Consider the following 20,075-nt stretch of genomic DNA (forward strand, 5'->3'; position numbering starts at 1 on the left):
CCCAAGTTCTGCTTTAGGTTTACCTGAATGGGCATGGGCAAAGGAATTTACACCAGGGCAATTTGAGGTGTCTTTGGTAAAACAAGTGATAGCTATTCAGCAGGCCCTTCAGGAAGCTTCAGATGCTGGTACCAAGGCTGTTCTTCAAGCTCACCTAGACTCTTTACATTTAATGAAGATCCAACACTCAAGACAGAATCTCAGTGTGGATGAATTAAAAAAGGAGATAGCTGACTTAAAGACATATAACTCTGAGAAGCTGGATTCAATAATGCCTTATGGTACCATGCATGATCTATTACTAAGATTAAGGAGAGAATCAGATTCTGACAAGAAGATAGCCAAGCTGGAGAACAGAGTTCAGGTTATTGAGAATTCAGTGGCTCTACTTCTTCAAAATCAACAGACTCAGACAAATCTTCTTATGCAACTGGCTAAAGCACAAGGCCTAACTCCTCCACTTGATGATAACAAAAAGGGGGAGAGAGAATCAAGTAAGGGGGAGAAAGGACCAACTGAGGGGGAGAAACTTCTAGTTCAAATCAGCAAAGTAATTGTACCTTCAATTACTATCTCCAAGCCACCAGTTGCAGATGGTATAGATCTTATAAATGCAGCAACAGCAAATTTGAAAGATGCTGATAAAGGAGAGTTGACTCTGATCAACTGGAAAAAGATTGATGAGGAAATACAGCAAAAGTTTCAATTAGTCAAGGAACCAGATCAGTCAGCCATCCATCACTCTCATGTCAAGCCAATCAATGTGAATGAGATGAGCATGAACTATCTGGAGAAAGGACAATCTTCCTGCATCAAGACTACAAAGGCTGAGATAATTCTTAAACCAAGGGAAAACTATCCAAAGTTATCTTTGAAGAACCCTATGGATTTTGTGTATGAGATACCCAAGCCTGATGAAAAGAAGCTTCTGTCAAGATCTATTCTCCTCTACAAAGATCCAGCTGATTCAGCCTCAAGAAAGAAAATTGCAAAGATATTCAGAAATGGGAAGGAAATTTGTGTGGTAGCTGGACATCCACAATTTGCTCATACAAAGGAAGAAGAAAAAGCCAGATTGAAGCAGGAAAAGAGGCAAGCTGCTCTAGATGCAAAGAAGTCTAAACAAAAGAAAGAACAGTTTGCTATCTTGGCCAAGCTACAGGCTGTGAATTCTTCTCAACAAATTCCCTCTCAACCATCTCAAGCTACTGAATCAGAGAAGAAGATTGAAGAACAGAATAAATCCTCAAGAAAGAAAGAACTGGCTAAAAGAACAAAAAGAAAGTTGGATGTTGTTGACAAGGAATTGAAAGATCAATTTCCAAAGGAATCCACTCAAGCTGATACTCAAGCATCAAAGCCCTCTGTTGTGTTTGAAGACATAAGGGTGGTGGACCCCTACAGGAACATACATGGAGAGCCTATTGTGCCAAAGGATGAGCTAATAGAGTGGGATAAATTACCAATTCCTGACTTTAACTTGCCAATTCTAACTAAGCCAAGAAGGACAAAATCAAGGGTAGTCAAGAGAGTGAAGCTGTCACCTCTCAAATCCAAGTCAGTAGTCAAAGCTCAACCCAAGGTCAACAGGGGAGACTACCTGTACTTGTGTGACATCAAAGAATTCTCAGATCTAAACCTTTATCTGGAGGAGCTGGATGAGGTAAGGGCAATTGATGCATACAGAAACCTACCTGAAAGGTTGGTGTTCAAGTACAAAAGGGGAAGGGAGATTCAGTGGCCTCTTCACAGGATACTTCAAGAAAGCCAAGTTGTGTTGATCAAAATCTATTCATCCTTCAAGAAAAACTTTGGGTTCAATGTAACTGCAAGAAGATTAGTATTAAAGAAGATTGAAGAGCTAAGGAGTGTTAGAGCCAAAGATGCACTACCCAAAACTCTTATCATCCCATACACAGGGAGAAGAGTGCATCTAAGGCCCTACTGGCTGATGGAATTCATGGATGACAAAGGTGTGAGAAGATTCTTCAGATTAGAAGACCAATTGAGTATCTCTAGCAATGAGACTCTCATGGAAATGCAAGAAATGTTAGATCTCTCAGAATCTGATGAATTAGAATTCCACAGACAGCTCCAGAATCAAATTGAAGAAAACAACAGAAAGCTTGGAAGAAGATCCAGACCTTCAAGAAACTAGAAAAATCTGCTCAGACTAGAGGAGCATCTTGAACTGACTGTGAGCCAAACCTTGTACATTTTTGTTTAAATTGAAGCACTTTCAGTTTTATCTACTTATCTTTAAAGATATATGTTTAGGATGTTTTGTTATCATCAAGTATCTCTTAATTTATGGCTACAATTCCAGTAGACATAAATTGGGGGAGATTGTTGTGAATATGTTGAGTACTTGATGATTACCTAAACAAAACATCTAAGTAGATTTTACTTAGTGAAATAATGTAGCACTCGACGGATAAGAATTATAGTCCCGACGGATAACTCATTATAGTCCCGACGGATGATTAACTTATTATCCATCGAGTGAGTAGCTTATGTAATAAGTTTGTAGCACAGTGTTGTATGCACCTTTGTATAGAATCTGTAGTGGTATATAAGTCATGTTGACTTTAACTAGATATGAAGAATAGGTTGATTAACTGTACATAAGCAATGTCTTGTAATTTTGTATAAGTGAAATGAAGTCAAGTGCCAAAATAGCTACCAACGGATGATTAACAAAGCTTCGACGGATGACCAAAATAGCTATCAACGGATGTTTAACATAGCAGTCGACGGATGATCAATTAAGTCATAGACGGATGATCTGAAAGTCGACAGATGATCAAGATTCAAACATCAGTTGAACAGTGAAAGCTGACACACAGCCGTTGAGTTGGATACAAGTACACTGTGGAAGCTCATTAACTGGGTAATAGAGGACAAAAAGCAGCAAAGATCAAGACTGTTAGATTATATATTTGTTCAGTTCTTTTGACTTTGTAATCTTGGTATTATATAAACCAAGAGAGTAGCAAATAGAAAAATAACTGAGAGAGCAAAAAAAAACAACAACAGAGAAATCTTTGTAATCACTATCTTTAGCATTTCCTGTGTTCTTAGTAGTTCTATTTGTGTAAGCAGCTGTGGGCATTTCTGCACACAGAGTCCTCTCGATATATTAAATATATCTCTGGTGGAATTGTTTAAATCCACCAGAAAGTTTTTAAAGATTCTTGTTTTTAATTACTTATGTTTTGATTCATTCAAGTTTACATTCCGCATTGTGCTAATCAAAACAAATATATCCATAATCGAGTTGAACATTTTTATTTTAAGAAAAAGGTTCAAGAATTCCATTCAACCCCCCTTCTGTAATTCTTGCTATATTGTTAAGGGACTAACAAAGTGTTCCGGAGGTGTTTATAATTGAGAAACGTTAACGCTAGCGTGTAGCGTGGCATATATATTGTAGACCGAGAGGCCGTCAGTATGTACTATTTAAAAACCCGAAAGTATTCCGGAGATGTTATGGACAAGTAAAGTCCGTACTTATACACATATATATGCAGGCATATACATATATATATACTAATTCGAACAAAAGCTAAACAGAAAGGGAATCGCCGGAAACAACTGGCCGGAGAACTCACCGGAAGGAGAGAAACCGAGAAGAGCCGAAGAAGAACAGAGAGGGAGAAGAAAGAACGAGAGAAAGAATGGGAGAAAGATAGAGAAGAGAAGGAGATTGAGAGATTTTACGAGAGAGACCGAGAGATTACAGTTGAAACCGATGAGAACAAAAGGGGGGTTGTGTTTCTATTTTTTTTATTATTAGTTTGACAGGTGTTGCAACCAACAGCAGAGAAACAAGCACGCATTTGTGAGGATAAATACGAACTTTTTAAGGCCTGGTTTGTTCCGAAACTCGCAATTAACGAAACGAGTCGCGCTTAACACAAATTCAGAAATTTACCAAAATAGTCTTAAAATGTTATAAATATCCCGAAGTTAATTAAAACGTAAATTTCATAATTTTAAATCCATTTCTGAAATGCAATTTATACCCGCATTTAACGATTAAACGAATCAATGCGCGGGTGAAATTAATCCCAAAAATTTTCAAAATAATTTTAAAATTCTCAGAATATTACAAACTTTATAAAATACGAGTTTCGTAATTTTTGAAGAATCCTGAAATTAAATACGGATTTTAGAAATAAATGTAATCCGAAAATCATTTAAACATAAATAATTAATGAAATATTGATTTCTCAATTTTATAAAATCCTAAAAATAATTATTGAAATTATAAAATCATAAAAATAATTTTAGAGACAATCCAAATATTTATGTAAATAAAACCGCAATAAAATCACTTTTAAAAGCGAAACAAAATAATACAACTTAGTAATTAATTACACAATTCAATCCTATACACCAATAAATCACACCTTTATAATAGAGAACCACACACAGCTGTCAAAACTAGTACAAATGTTTTATTTAATTAATTATTTAACAATTACAATATTAAATAATACAAAATATACGAGTCGTTATACCTATTCTATTCAAATCCTAAATTTGATGGAAAGAAGCTACTTGGTCACTCTATTGCGAATCACAAAGATTCAAGAGACTTGATTTTGAAGAAAAGGATAGCAAAGATCTACAAACATGGCAAACTGATTTGTGTGATGGATGGGCATCCTCAATTTGGAGAAGCCAAAAGAGAAGAGTGATTGAGGTTCAAATCTCAAAAAAAAGCAGGCTGACTTAGAAGCAAAGAAATAAGCTGAAAAGCCTGCTACCAAGTCTGAAACTGAGAAGCATGAGGAACCAAAGCAGAAATATATGAAAATGGTAAAGGAGAGAGCTAAAAGGAAGCTGATATTTGAAGAAAAAAAGGAAGAACCAAAGCCAACTCAGTCTACTACCACAAATCAACCAACTATGCCCACAATAGAGCAAGTTGAAATCAAGGTCCATCCTGGGGTGACTTTCATGGTGAGCCAATCATTCCCAAGGATGAACTGGGAAAGCTTACCTATACCTGAGTTGAACATCCCAATTCCAACCATTTCAAAAAAAAGAAAGAGTACAACAAGCAAGCAAGTCAAGTCTGTCCCATTCCAATCCAAAGCCTCATCTGAACCCAAGCCAACAGTCAACAAAGGAGATCAACTCTTTATCTGTGACATAAAGGAATTTCAGACATTAATCTTTACTTGGATGAGCTAGATAAAGTGAGAGCATTTAATGCCCATAACAGACTTCCAGAAAGATTGGTGTTCAAGTACAAGGGTGGAAAGTGTAGCGACTGGGAATTTCGCGATGTAATTAAATAAATAAAGTATAGTTTTGTGCTATTAATTTTAGTTTATGTGGATTTATGTGAATTAATAAAAGGTTAAATGATTTTATGGTTGCTTGTCATTATTGAATAATATTAACTGGGAACGTAAAGTAACTCGTTCCAATTTGATGAGTCAACTAAGGGATTAAGCTATATCGTCGGGCCGTCAAGTTGAACGGAACCCGTATTAAAAAGAGATAAAGTATTTGAGAGTGCGAATGCGAAATATATTTGATGATCTTTTATGTTTGCATGTTGATTTTATAAGTTGTTTTGGATGTTAGTTGGCTTATTGGTTAATTTTGAAATGAAATTTGGATTTGATTGAATATGGATTGATATGTTGGTAGTTAAGTACAATTAAGTTAAGATTTTTTATTTTAAATTATGGGTGTTATTCAGTTTTAAGGAAATCATGAAATAGGACATATACATGTTAGTTCATTTGATCTTGATTAACAAATCACATATGATTAAGTGAAGATTTTGAGTGTTGACTTACGATTCTTGGTTGGTTCAAATTTTTGAGAATTCGGTTGAATGGTTTGCTTAAGCTCGGTTAAATGTGATTATAGGATGTAGAATTAAGATCTAATATGGATTTTATGATTTGTGATTTGCTAGTGGATTATATGTTGAGATGGAATTGGATGTTAAGTGTTTAAGTGTAATTGCGAGTAAGCGTAGATACGATTTGATAGAATTGTGTTTTCAAAATCATGGGGTTACGTGATTACTTGTTATATGTGAAGTATTGGGTTAACCGGTGATATGAGAGTATAAAGGTATCTAATATTATGTGATACGTGTGTTGCATATGAATATAAGTTAAGTGTTATCGCGATTTGGGGTAATCGTTAGACGTTCTGAGAAACATCGAGAGTGATCGAGTATCTAATTAGGGTTTTTTTGTTGAATTTTAGATTCGGATAGCAGAGGCATTCAAGCTAGTAAAGGAAAAGAGGTCATACATGAAAGTAGCTCGTATACCGTAAATCAGGAAAGTTATTTGAGGCAAGTAACTCTACATTCTCTTATGATTTGATTATAAAGAGGATGTTGTCAATGCCATGATAAAGTAGTGATTCTTTATAGCACTTGTGATAAACCTGTTATTGATTTTGAGAAACCCTGTTTACTTTCAATTCGTTCACTTTCCTTGAAATCTTGAATTGAACTTAAGAATGATTTTCGATTTGAATGAGTCCAAATGATTTCATATTCTTGGTAATGATAAAATGAACTTAGTTAACTTTTCCTACTTCCAACACTAAGGTTTTCCAAACGAATTCCTGATGGATTGGATAGAGACGTAAGAGACTAGTGGGACTATTCCAGTAACATAAGAGGCTAGCAGGGCTATTTCAAGATAATTACGTATTTACAAAATACCATCTCAATTCATCCTATTTCATCATATCCGGTATGTGATATGGTTCCGAAGGATGAACCGGATATGGACAGTTCCAATAAGATTTCATTCTTGAACAAAAATTCATTTCTGGATTTATTTCATCTATTCCATGACCGGAACATGGGAGGATACACGTTACACCACGATTTTGAATCAGAAGAGAGATTTCAAGAAATGGCAATATAAGGCTAAAATAATGCCATAGGTACCATAACAACCAGATGGAGGTCGGTACGGGCTGATCACCCATTTTATATTTAATAGATGGATATTCCAATTAAGGGTTCATTTAAGTTTTATAAAAGAGAAAATGAATATAATATTTCAAGCAATTTGCTTCTTTTAAATGAAATGAAATGATTTGTATCTTCCTTAAAGATGTGAAACTTATGAACCCTGTCACTTCAGTTAGTTGTTGAAATCTCGAAGCTTGAATAATTGCTTCTTTCAATTGAGAAACTCTTTCAGAGTCTTGCTAATGATTTGTGATGAATGTCAGCTTTCTTCCAATCTTGAGCCTTGAATCCTGAAAGCCCGAAACCTTCTTCTTAACCTTTACTTAGCCAATCATAGAAAACTGCCACCTAGAGATTTAAAGTAGAATGCCTCAGATATTGATATTGTGTTATAGAAATGCTTATATAGTTACTTTCTGAGCTCCTTTGCTCATTTATTTTCTTTGATCTAACCATGACAGTTAAGCAAGAAGATGGCCAAACTTAGGCGCACCGCTCGTAAGAGCGTTCCTGGCGGTCCCTACCGGGTTGTAGGTTTCAGATGCCAAAGCAGGTAGTTATTGTATGAGTGAGCAAGCATTTTAGTTGGAGGACTTGTTTAAGCTAGTTCAGATACTTTGGGTTATCTGGCGATTCCATTTCGGAATCGAATAAATTTTAATTTAAGTATATTTTTGGTTGTAATATATTTATTCTGGTTGGTAGTTGTCATCTTTTCTCATACTTAATCATGTTCAGATCCTGTTATTATTATCGGGGTTTATTATATCTGCTGTTATTATATTAGTTTAATGGTGTGTGGGTCCTCATTTTCTAACCCCGAGATTGATGGCGTCACAAGTTGGTGTCAGAGCTACAGGATCTAGTCCCAGAGACAAGTTAGGATAATTGGGTATATATATATTGCGAGAGTGTTTGACTCCTATAGAGTTGAGTTAGACTATTATGTATGGTCTAAGTAAGGTAAATATGTCAAGATAGCAATTAGAGCTCGATTATCGAGTCAGTTGGAAGTTTTATTTAACCCTAATGCTGTTTCTTAGATGTTTTTTATGTTTTATCTCAGGACCCTAGTAGTGGTAGCGATTCGGATTCTGAGCATAGTTTGCCTGGTTCCCCAGTGGACTCTACTCCACCCCCTTCAGTGGAGCCCCTGTATGTTAGTTCAGATCCTGAGGGGGATCCATATGAGAGCAGTGAGGCCCCTATACAGGTATCTCCCCTGAGACCAATTCTAGAGACCCTAGGAGCGAGAGCCTGCTATGCCTGTGACTATCCATGCTGGTGGAAAGCTAGCCCAGGACCGAGATTTTATGTACTCCCGTATCCCTGGGTTGGGAGCATTGGTAAATAGGCTGGCTCGTGAGTCTAGGCAGCAGACGTCACTGCTAGAGACCGAGTGGAGAGTTCGTATTCAGATGGTGGAGCAGGTTGCCCGCAGACGGTTGGACGAGGGACCATCTTCTAGTGATGTTGAGGCCAAGGCCCGGAGGGTTCATATGATCATTCGTTGGATGCTATCAATTTTGAGGGAGATTCTTGATTTCGATGGTTAGTGAGATTGTGAGATCAGGCGGGACATCTGTTGGAGCCCGTAGTTGTTATGTTTGTTATACCTTTTTAACGCTGGTGGGCTTTGGCATACTTGGTCAGATACCGGGATCCCTTTTTTTCATGTTGTATTGTATTTCAGAACTTAGTGTTGGTTAATGTAGTAGTAGTTAGGGGTAGATAGGGGGATATTTTCAGTTTTTCCTCTGTTTAAACCTATTATGTTATTGTACCTTATTCCCTGAACTTACTGTATCAGAACAATTTATCTATGTACCTTGTTTATCTTGTTTCTGTATTGCGAAATCTTAAGTTTTATAAACTATTTTTCATATCATGTTTCCTAAGTAAACCACATTCAAAAATCTTTGTGATAATACACCTTATATCATGTGAAAACCCTAACCGAGGAGTGAATTATGTAGTAATAGGATTACATGTGCAACTGGGTAAAACTTAAAACCCGCAAAACTATTTCCAAAAGAATCTCTATTGTTATGTATGCCATGCTATTGTATTGCTAAATAATTGCTCATCAGGTTTATAAAATGGCCAGTTCACCAAATCACCAATAAGAAGAAACTCAAACCTAAGATCAAGAACAAAACCAAGACACCCCTATGATGAACAGACTCTTTCAATTATTGCAACAACCCTCAGCCCCTAGAATCGGGAATTTCAAACATTTTCAATCCGTTCATCCCCCAGAATTTGTAGGATTGCCCGATCCGATTAAAGCTCAGTCTTGGTTAAGATAAATGGAAAAGCCTTTTGAGTTAACGGAAGTTAAGGATGATAAGAAGACGCAATATGCGAGTTAATATCTTAAGGATGAGGCTAGTTACTGGTGGGAATCTTCTATGGCGTTGCTTGAAAGACAAGTTATATCATTGGAAATATTTACAGAGATGTTTCTAGATAAGTATTTGCCAAAATATGCAAGACCAGTTGGAAATGAGATTTCTGAATCTTAGACAAGAAGACATGACAGTGGCGGAGTATGAGGTAAAGTTTTCAGAGTTGGCCAAATTTGTGCCTGAGTATGTGAATACGGAAGCTAAGAAGGCTAAAAGATTCCAACAAGGACTTAAGCTGTGGATACCGAGTCAAGTGGCTCTTCTGGAGATAAGGACTTACGCTTATTTGGTACAGAAAGCTATGATCGTAGAAGGAGATAAGCAACTAAAAGGGAAAGTGAAGGAAAGAAAAGAAAGTTTGAGAAATCTGAACAAGATCAAGGAAGCTCTAAGTTTAGAGAGAATTTTGGAAGGAATGTATCAGAACCAGAAGTTTCAGAAGGTTAAGCTGGGGAATGGGAATCAAGAGAATCATTTTCAGAAGACGGGACAATCAGTGAAGAATAAAAGACCCCAGATTTAGGAGTGTAAGATTTGTGGAAAGAGACACCCGGGGAGGTGCAATAAGCTGAATGTTACGTGCTTCAAATATAACCAGAAAGGACACTACTCAACGGAATGCCCAAGCGGTGCATGAAAGCAAGAGATGACTTGTTTCAAGTGTGGAAAGGTGGGCCATATGGCAATGAATAGTAAGGAGCCTGTCCAGATGGTGAATGTGCTTAGGATTGATGGACCACAACCCCCACCAACACCAGCAGCCCAGTCAAGGGAAAGAATAGTCAATATGACTATGAAAGATGCAGTGAAAAATGCGGATGTGGTAGCAGGTATGCTTGTTATAAATTCAGTTAAAGTCAAAGGTTAATGGATTCTGGAGCTACTAGATCTTTTTTTGCTGAAAGTGTTACTGATAGAATAAAGTGCATTACGACCCCTCTTGAATCCAATTTGATAATAGAAGTAGCAAATCAAGAAAGAGTTACTTCCAATAGAATTTGTCCCAATTGCGATATGGTTATAGAAGGTCGGCGCTTTTTTGCTGACTTAATACCTTTTAAGTTAGGAGAATTCGACGTTATATTAGGGATGGATTGGTTCTCAAACCACGATGCGTAAATTGAGTGTAAAAGCAAGAAAGTGAAATTGAAGTCCAAGGATTGAGTCGAGGTGATATTCAGAGAAAAGAGGCAAGAGAGGAAGTTTATAACGCCTATTCAAACAAAGAAATTGCTACGACAATGATGCGAAGCTTATTTGGCTCATGTAAAGGATGTAGAGAAGGAATCTTTAAGATTGAAGATATTTCGGAAGTTAAAGACTTTCCCGATATATTTCCGGATGAATTACATGGACTACCTCCAGATCGAGAGATTAAATTCATGATTGATTTAGCTCCTGGAACGGAAGCAGTTTCGAAAACTCCCTATCAAATGGTGCCCGTCAAGATGAAGGAATTAGCTACGTAATTACAAAACTTGTTAAACAAAGGAGTAATTCGCCCGAGTGTATCCCCGTGGGGTGCACCAGTGCTATTCACAAATAAGAAAGATGGAAGCATGAGATTGTGTATCGATTATCTCTGTAACACCCCCAAATCCGGGGTCGGGGATCCGGGTTGTCACGAGTTCCATTTCCCTTAATAACACCCAATCTTAATAAATAATCAACTACTCTGTACTGTGACCCCACAATAAACACACACACCACAAGTTATAGTTTCAGAAATGAATATCCAAAAATAATCACAAGTCATTTTATTCCACAATTATCTGCCAATACACCTTAAAAGGGTTTCTGAATAAATTTACATTTCTTTGCCATTATTACAATTCATAAATATACATAAATCTGGTACATCAAAAGTTGAAGCCTAGCCTATTGGTAGTTCCTACCTCAGCTACAGCGGCATCAATGCCTATAGGAAACTGCGGAACGTTTCCTATCCACTCGCGAATTGGGAGCTTGGTCCTGTTCATCTTTTCTATCTGTTGTTGTGTGATGAAAGAAGAAAGCAAGGGTGAGCAACAAGCCCACCAAAATAATATGTATAATGATTAACAATATATGAGCCTTCTCATAGTACTCATGAAAGTCTTGGTCAAAAGAAATGAACCAAGTTTGATATCTTAATGCGATGAAGTCGCAAAATATTCAGTATATATATACATATATACTTTTCAAAATCTTGGAAGTCCTCTTCCATGCAAAATATACATAGAGTTCCAGTTTATAACTGTATAAAAATATCGTTGCAAGGTGATCTCATATATCTAACCTTGTCTCAACGTTTTTGTGAAAATCTTTGTCATGCATAAGATAATCATTAACCAGATATAAGTTGAAAAGATGAAGTTACAAGATACTCCAATATACTTATATCTTTTCCGAATACTACTTGAACTACCACCGTTCAAGTTATAATTAGTTTCAAAAGTTCATCACATAGATGAGACTACAAGACAAGATTTGAATAGATTCAACCTTTGAATATCATTATAAATAATGAAGTTACGAGATACTTCATTAAGTCCCGATATATATATACACCTATATATATACATACGTTTCCTGAAAACCTCTGTCATGTAAAGTATGAACAGAATTGCAATATCCAATAAATTTGGAAAGAAAAGAATTTTGGCATAAACCTGATATCTTGCTGATCAGGAAAAGATACCAATAAGTAACCTTTTCTACTAGTAGATGGACGAATTCTCCACTGGTCATCACCCTGGTTGCAATAGGACCTTATGCTGGACTGCCACTCAGCCACTTATGCATTTGATGGACTCCCACTGAGCCACTTACACTATCATGGACGCCCACTGAGCCCATGTTGCTTATGCCGACTCGATAGATGGACTTACTTCCCGAACGTTGGGTAAGTAATCAATTCATTTACCAAAACAACAACCTCATTGCGAATACACCACAGAGCCGGATCCCTCAGATATTTAGCGAGTATTTAAATCCCCTTTAAAACGAAGATCTTAAATATAAAAATGAGTTTTGGGATCCGCTCTAACTTTTAAAAATCATTTTGAAGACTCGAAAATACTTTAAAGAGTGTTTGGAGTAATGCTGATTTAATGAAGTAAATCAGTCCCAATATATTAGAAAATATCTGAATATTATTATTTAAATAATATTCCCATAAAGAATAATCTTTATACAAATAATTGAGTTAGAAGTTGTAAAACTTATACTTGAATGAGTATTAAATAACCAAAGATATATTTATACGAAAGTACTATCTTTATTTGAATAATCAAAGATATGTGTGATTATCGACACCTTATTCTTTAATAAAATAAAGAATATATCTCAGCAAATAATTGGAGTCATAGATCCTCAAATGAATATTCAAATAATATTCATTAAATAATATAAACTGAGTCATAAGCCCTCGGATGAATATTCAAGTAATATTCATTAAATAAAATAAAGGAGTCATAAGTCCTCGAATGAATATTCAAGTAATATTAATTAAATAATATAAAGTTAAAGTTATCGAATAAACCTTATTCGATTAATAGTTTTGAAAACTATAACCATATATATATAAAAATATATGTTTTATACTCGGGAACATCGACTCCCGGTTTAGAAATATGTTCACCTTTTGATCCCCTATACTAAGGGTAAACTCAAATACCGCTTATCTCTAGCATAGGTATTATGCAACTATAAGCATTTGAACCAACAGATATATAAACCAAGAATATGAAACAGGCATGCATATATACCATATCACATGCTAGAATATATCGCAAGAATTTGCTAATAACAAATATGCATTTATCGCAAGATCATGCATATACACATATACATCACAACAACAGTTATACGGGTAGAAAACTTGCCTGAGCGACTGGGGGTTATTAATGGCTTGGGACGAGTCTGGTAACCTATAAACAACATATAAGTTGGAATTAAACCAAAGTCACTTGTAAATCTATACTTTAACCAATTTAGACTCTAACGCTCGCTTTGCGCTTAATGATTCTCTTAAGTCGCTCGAGTACCCTCGGCTCCACCATTTTTAATAAAATAACCATTACGAGTTTTAAGTCGATTCTTTCGCGAGTGTCTTGACAACTACCTAACACACTTAACATAAATGTTTCATACTCCAATTAGCCCTTTTTGGTCTTTAACATATGTTTCAAAGTAAGGAGAGGGGTAAGGGTTCGTTCGTGAAACGACGTTACTTAAAACGGCCGTTTCTCCTAAACCGTACATCGGAATCAAACGAACCACATATCAAAACGAAGCTCATAACATGAACTATCTAAACACGGCAATGGTCAAAACCTAGCAGGGAGTTCTCGGGTCCTAATGTTATGAACAAAAGCAGTCTAAAGTAAATCGGACATTACGATGACTATGTTTACGCGATTTCCCAAAATTTTACCAACCAATTCAACACCAAATCATCACCAATCAATCCCAATACAACCATATGACCATATCACTCATCAACCACTTTAAACCATTTAAACCAAGCTCAAATCATACCATGAATCATCAAGAACAACTAGTGCTACTTTTTAACTCCAAAATCAACAAAAGCACTTAACCACTAAGATCTCAACATGACAAAACAACTACTACACTTAATCTCTCATTCCATCATCATAATCATTTATACCAAACAACTAAATGCTAAGATAATGAAGAGTTATACCTTCCTTGAAGCTTTTAATCCATGAAAGATCCTTGGAATGCCCATGGAAGCCTTAATCTAACCTCCTACAAGCTTGTTCTTTCAAAGAAATCAAGAACACAAAAATTAATTTCAAGAAAGTACTATTCACCATCTTCTGGAATGATTTATAAAAAAATATTGGCTTGGAATTAGAAGCTTAAACTTATAGGAAGTATGTAACTATCCATGGGGAAGCTTAGATAAATACCTTGCCAAATAGTAAGTGGTGGAGCTTGGATCTTCATTTTTTAAGAAAAGGGGCCGAGAGCTTCAAGAAGAAAAAGAAAGGAAATGAATATTTTTGCTTGCTTGGTGTGTTTGTGATTTGTTTTGCTTGCCTTGGATGCTTTTGATTTGTTTTTGGGTAATTACTTTTCTAACCTTGACTTTGTGTGGTTTTAAATCAACCACATCTCTTTCCCCTTATGTCATGCTTATGTCACCTTGTGATGTCATCATCCCTTACTTTCCCTCTTCTTATTGGTTGGATGACCTCATCATCCCTAACCTCCTTGATTAACTCCTAATTGTTTGCCTAATGACCGCTGATCTGTTATACGGTTCGCTTAACTTTCGTTCTCGTTTCTCGTTTGAGGGATCATACCCGGGATCTTATTACTTAGGTTCCCTTAACCTTTCTCAATACATTATATCCCTTTTATGATCCTCTCTTAAAATCCTTGAATTTAAATCCTTTTTATCTTGTTACCTTATACTCACTTCTTTTGATATCTGGTGGATTTTCGGGAAAAATCAAAAGGTTCAAATTTGGATTCTGACGATCTTTACATACACTTATATACCATATAGAGTACTAATAAAATCTCAGAATATCCATAACAGAACCCCTACATAGTGTGGCATGAAAAGTTTTCTCATTCAGCATAATCTGCAAAATCACTATTCATAAGGGTTTCAAAAATTTCCAAAAATTGGGGTTATTACAGTCTCCCCTCCTTAAAAGGATTCCGTCCCGGAATCAAATAGAAAATGAATAGGGATACTCTCTTAGCATTGCACTTTCTAACTCTCGAGTAAATTTTCCCACATTATGGTCCTACCACCAAACTCTACCTAGTTTGATAACCCTTCTCCTAAGCACTTGTTCCTTTTCACTCTATAACCCTTCCTGCTTGCTCCATATAGGTTACGTCGGGTTGCATGTCTATGCGCTCATATGCCCCTATTTATCAGGCATTCGAATTGCACTTCCTTAACATTGATACGTGGAACACGTTATGAACTTGCTACATGTTCAGGGGTAGGGCTAGCTCATATGCTAACTTCCCAATATGTTTTAGTATATCCAAGGGTCCAACAAATTGTAGACTTAGCTTTCCTTTCTTTCTGAACCTCATCAATCCTTTCCAAGGGATACCTATAACATTACTAGGTCCCCTATTTCATACTCTTTGTCCTTTCGAGTCAAATCAGCATACCTCTTATGTCCATCTTGGGTTACTACCAGCCGTCCTCTGATTAGATCTATTATATCCCTGGTCCTTTGGACTACTGCGGGTCCGAGCATCTTGCGCTCTTACAACTTCATCCTAACATAAGGGAGATCGATATTGTCTTCCCTCAAGGATCTCATAAGGCGATATCTCAATACTGACATATGATCTATTGTCGTAAGAAAACTCAATCCGTGTTAAGTGACCATTTCAAATACTTTCAAGTCTATTACACAGACTCTCATCGTAGCTTCTAGCATTATAGCTTTTGCTTCTCAATACCCATTCTTTTCCAGTTCGTAGTCATTACTATCTTCCGTACATAATACTATACTGGTCATACTTTTGCTCGTTAGCGTTCTATAACCTTTTAACAACCACGTCAACCTTAGTATCACGAATGTGTTAGATTCGGAATACCACCGTACTGATACTACTCCTTTCTAGCTGTTTCTATCTTTGAAATCTTGATCCATCATATAGAAGTAAAAGAATTCATTGAGAGATCACTATGATCATGAACACTTGTTATATTGCATAGTTAGTACAGAAGGTGGCCAGCCTTTAGTACTTGACAAGCAATTAAACAATAGATGGTATCCTACTAGGCTTCTATCACACAGATAGATAGTCCTTCGGCAATACCTCCCCTTCTGGAAGGGTTGTTCTTCTCAGTTTATATGAAATGAAAAGAAGAGAAAAGAACGAATTGAAGAGAATTGTATATATAAAAAAAATATACTGCCACAAAATATCTGGCTTGGAACCTACCTCTGAACTATAGAGGTTTGTCATAGGAGAACAAAACATATGTGTATATATATCAAGTATTATTGCATCGCATTTCAAATGCTTAAATATTTTTGTTATTCCGTCCATCATTCTATGGACCCTTGCTCTTCCTCGAGCTTATACACAATCACCTTTGAAGCTCCCTCGACATCGAAAATCGAATCTGGGATTTCATTCTAGACGTCATCGTTACTAGAATTCTATGCTTGCACCGCAACCTTCCTCGTATAGTAATACGACTCTCTATTGATAAGAAGGAATAAGTACATCATAGGTAAATAATCGACTTAATTAGTCTATCAATGATAACTTATACACTACCACGACCTGATTAATGGTACTCAATCTCAACATCCACTCCAATACAACTCTCACGGTTGTAATTAGCTCATTACTTGCGAAATCATTGCTGCATTACTATGGTCCACCACTGACCTACTGTCGTCATTCACTTTCCATGAAATCTTAATATCTAACCATACGGAGTCCATACATGTCGTATAGAATACTTCTAAGGAGTTAACATAACCACCAATCATAATTCATGAAGATCACTCCAAACTCTGACGTACTTTCATGACATGAAGTAGATAAAATTGCAGAAGAGTTTCAGTCAAAGCAACGATAGCAGGTTAATACCATTCTTAATCGTATGCCTTAGAAGACTTAACTCAAGGGTTCGTCTAGTCCTTTTTGAAACATGGTCCTGGCTTATCTCAAGATAGTATCTTCTGAGATAGATAGCCCGCTCATGGCGATTACACGAATTAAACCTTTACCAACTACTATTACGGTTGGGTATTGCACAATTGTCAGAAGGAATGTCAATCTTCCAAACCATAATACAACCTTCACGGCTTTAACCATTATTACTGTATTCTTCTGGCACGAGCGCCGATAATTATCTTCTTACACTTAAAGTGTCGGCCACCTCTTTGGCCCTTCCTGATAGTAATATTTCCTTACAATCAATGTCATTTTAACCACCTTCACTAAATTTTCTACCTCATTTCCAATCACTGCTTGAGTGAAGATGTTTTCCTTAAAATCAGATGAGTAAAAAAAAATCACCATTTTTCCATAAGTTATTGCCTCAGTCTTTAGAGGTTAATCATTGTCACGACTGACTCTTAATCATACTTAGAACATCTTTTATCTTAAGACCTAACTGCCCTGAACAATTTCGACCTTTACTGGTTCGATCCATACTTTCCCGTGATTTAACACGTTCCCCACTTGGCATCATTATAATTATGTCATATTTCCTTTATCAACATTTTTATTCTTGAGAATTTTAAATATTACCTTTCTCCTTGTAAAACCTCTAATGTTATCCTTAAATCATTCCTCATGTATTCCCTAGATACAGAGCATATCAAAATACCATATACTAATACTAGAATCATTGTCTATATACTTTTGAAAAAAATTTCTCCACTGATTCTTTAAAGGTTGTTGTTACCTTAATCCTTTCCAATTCATACTGTCAAAACTCATACTATCCCTATTAAGGGTGAAATGCCAACCTTTATGCATTCCCCTAGGATTCGTTTTAAGTTACTGATGTTCTATCCTTAATTCCACCTTTAAAAAGGTACATGCATCCTTCCATGGATAATTCAAGTCATATATCCCTGATAAGGGTGTCTTATTCAATCATTCCCACCTCGATAGTATATGCCTAATTTTCACAATAACATCTGTATTCAAGATGAGGTCAATCAATATGGCCTCCAAAAGATAACAACGGTTATCCGCTTTTCTTGCCTAATTTGGTAACGATAACAAGGATGTTTTGGAAGATATTGGTCGTGTTCAATGTTGGGATATCTTTCATACCTGGCGTCTCCCTTTTTGGGTATCATGCCACCGGTCTTACACTTCACCTTCTTGAAGGTCACTTTCTTCATCCAATTTTCTTAATTTCTTACTTTCTTGTCTCCTCAGTCTATCCGCGTCTCATTATTTATCCTTCGAATTATCTCAAGGTTTCCTCGAATCCTCCCAACTTACAGGAGATAAAAATATATGTATCTCTTATGCCCTCAACCATCAATTTTAACTCATGGTGAATCACCCTCATCCTAACGAATGCATACTTTTCTATTTCTATTGCTACGAGTCTTTAGGGTTTCCTCATACCCAACTCCCTTATGATACCTCAAACTCTATTGCCTTTATATTCCTTTCCACTTCAGTTTCTTTTTATTTTCCTTTCTCTTATCCTTATTTCATGAACCAACACAACATAAGTATTGATTTTAAACATCCCGTCATTCTGGATTCGTGTCCTCAGAACGAATCTTATCAACTTTTACAACTTAGATTAATAATTCATCATACTTATCCGCTTTTGTTCTAGCTCCAAAGCTTTTACACTATCTCCTTATCTTTGGGAATTACTTTCCCGAAAACAATTGACTGAACTTAAATCAGTTTATTATAATCTCTTGCTTCGTGCCTTCCTTGGCCTTTCACCAGTGGGTGGTCTCTCTCTTAGGAGGGTAAGTGACAAAAACAGTCTTTTGTGATTCGTCAATCATTTAGAATCTCAAATGATTCCTCTATTTCCTTTAGCCAGGCTCTTGCCTCGACTAGGTCAACCTGTTCCTTGGAACTCTGAGAGCTTAGAGACTTAAAGGTCCTGAAAGAATTTTCTACCGCATTGTTTCCTCAAGGTGGTGGTTGGGGATAATAGTCTAAGTTCTGTCTAGACAGGTCCATAAATTGCCGTATTGGAGTACCGTCTCGGGTCTCCTTTCCTTACTCTGTTTCATTAGTATGAAATGTTTCAACCTTCTCCCATAATCGGGGTTATCTTATACATTAAAAACCTTGGTTTCCACTCTATTATATTATGGGTTCTTTCTTTCTTGATGGCAACCTCCCTGACTATCACATTCGGGGTTTGCCCTAAATCTTATTCCTCAAACTATGGCTCTCATCTAAGTTCTCATCCTTAAGCTCTTGAACTTTTGGAACCCAATTTCTGTAGGAACACCTCACTATCCCCTTATCATCTTTCTCGGTATGGCTCTCTTCTCCAGTCATTGACTCTCTTCCTCCATTCATCACTTTTTCTTGGCATAATATTATATTTTCCAATAATCCAGACCGCCTAGCGATCTCAAACAGCTTTTTGGTATCGGCTCCGGTTGCGTTCACTTCTATTTCCATTTTCTCAAAATCTCTTATCAACTCTCTTAGAGACAATATCATCTTGAGTCTCTCCTTTTTACTAAGGGCATCAGCCACCACATTGGCTTTCCCCGAATGATAAAGAATCTCCCAATCATAATTCTTGATTAGCTCTAACCGCCTCCCCTGGCGTATGTTGAGCTCTTTCTATGGGAAAATGTACTAGAGCTCCTATGGTTTGTGTAATTCTCGCACTTCTCTCTATACAAGTAGTGCCTCCAATATTTAGGGCAAAACTATTGCCACGAGCCCAAGCTCATGGGTGGGGATATCGAATTTTATATTCCCTTAATTGTCTTGACGCGTACGCGATTACCTTGCTGTGCTGTATAAGAAGCACCCTAATTCCTTATGCGAAGCATCACTACACTTCACAAAATCTCCTTTTTCCATCCGGCAACGCCATCATAGGGGCCGTCACCAATCTTTGCTTCAGTTTTTGAAAGTTGTTCTCGTATTTCTCTGTCCATTCAAACTTCTCAGTCTTACGAGTAAGCCGCGTTAAAGGGGGCTACTATCTTTACAAACTTGAACGAACCTCTGGT

The sequence above is a fragment of the Apium graveolens genome, chromosome 10 (genome assembly GCF_009905375.1).
Source record: "Apium graveolens cultivar Ventura chromosome 10, ASM990537v1, whole genome shotgun sequence".
In the NCBI taxonomy this organism is placed as follows: Eukaryota; Viridiplantae; Streptophyta; class Magnoliopsida; order Apiales; family Apiaceae; genus Apium; species Apium graveolens.